Genomic DNA, 1,998 nt, shown 5'->3' on the forward strand with positions numbered 1-1,998 from the left:
GCCTATATCTTAAGAACCAAAATCATACTTAATCCTTTCTTGAATAATTTAAGTATTAATTCAATAATATTTTAGAATAATATTTTAAGAATTTTATTTTGATGCACGATCAATTTTATACATATATTTAATCACATAATACTATTATACTTGATGATGACAAACATGTTGAAGTTGAGTTAATAATCCAATTGGATTTGATGTGTTAATTAGTGATGCAAGCCTAAGAAAAAAGAAAATCGGCCCAAAGATTAAGCAAACAAAGGAAATAATGGTTTAAATCCAGAAGCTCCAAGAAAATGTGTGACTGAACTTATATCATTACGAGTAATTCAAAAAAAGAGTGGCTAATCAACAAGGAAGAAAGAAATAAAGAAATCTAGTTCAAAAAGTAAGAAAATAGGCCCAACAAACTAACGAAGTCCAAAGAAAAAAGAAATCTAAAATATTAGTGTGAAGAAAGGAAATTGGACCAAACATAAGCATAAGGTCCAACTAGGTGATCCATGTCCAATTTCACTTACTCACCTAGATGCCAACTACAGAATTTTAAATTCCAATTGCTTCAGAACTTTTTCACTACACCGAACCAAAATTTTATCTTTTTTCTCTTCCATTTTCCTTTACGTCACATCACTCTGAAACAAAGAAAGAAGAAGAAATCAGAAGCTAGGACACAAAAGCACAAATTAAATCTTAGACAAAATCAAAAAAATCTTTTCACTTGTGATACCCAAAATAACTTGTTGAAACTTCCTTCTCCCTCGTACCCATTTTTAAAAAATAAAGAAAAATGGAGGCTATGAAGTTCTATTGTGGATCAATGGTCAAGAAAGGAACTTGGAGCCAAAGCAAGAATAAATGGTTTAGATCCTTAAAGATATTAAAAAAAGGATAAAAGAGAAGATGAAATATATGAATGCATGAAATCTGAAATCTCAACTACAGTCCCATCTCTAAGTCAACTGTGTAAAACAAGGTTTAGGTATGGTAATTGAAATCATACAAAAAAAAAGAACTTTTTAGAATTTGAGTTTCCCTATGAGAGTTCAACGTTTTGGACAATGTTTTTAGATTAAAGAAATATTCCATCAAGATGAAGAGCTTCATAAGAGAATGCTAAATTCGGTTCAATTTATAGCTTTAAAATTGTGAATCATCATCTCCTTCATAATTTATTATTTTATTATTCTATTTTAATGTTTATCTTTGAGTGAAAAAAGGCATAAATATGAGATATTTGAAAAAGTCAAATAGAGAAAAAATGCAAAGAGAAAAATTTGGAGAGAAAAGGCAAAGTTGATTTTAGATTTCTATTTGTTTATATTTTTATTTTGTATCTTGTATCTGATGTACCCCTTGTTAAGTTGGGTAAGCACTTAGTGTATTGAGAGTCTAGGATGTTGCCTAGCCAAATCAATCTTATGTTGAAGTTTGGTTTGTCCCAGATAGGATTATGTTGAGTCCTAGGAAATTAGTGTCTGTAACACTTGAAAGTATAGTGAAAATTCCACCAATATTGTGGTGGAAATTAAATATAGGTTGCATTGCACAAAGCAACTGAATCAGGATATATGCTGGTGCCATCTTCTTTTTCTCTGCACTATTTTGTCTATTTGCGATTTATGAGACAAAACTAAATTGTCTTCTGCATAATCCATCACGCAGACAAATAGAAGCAAATTTTCATTTCCTGATTTTAAGGGTTAATCAATCAACTTAAAAAAATGCCATAGATTCAACCCCTTTTTTTTAGGCTATTAAGAACTTTCAAAAAATAATTATTATTTTCATTGGTCGCGTTAATAGCCATTCAAAAAAATAGAAGTAATTACACGATTGTATAAAATATTCTAAAATGAAATGCATATTTTAAATCAGTGGCATAATTTTTTGTGCTAATACTTTGATTCCTAACTTTTTTTTTATAAAAATATTATTTGTATACTAAAATCAGCTACTAATATATTTATGTATACATATGTATATAGTTTAATT

Source organism: Arachis ipaensis, chromosome B09 (genome assembly GCF_000816755.2).
Source record: "Arachis ipaensis cultivar K30076 chromosome B09, Araip1.1, whole genome shotgun sequence".
Lineage (NCBI taxonomy): Eukaryota > Viridiplantae > Streptophyta > Magnoliopsida > Fabales > Fabaceae > Arachis > Arachis ipaensis.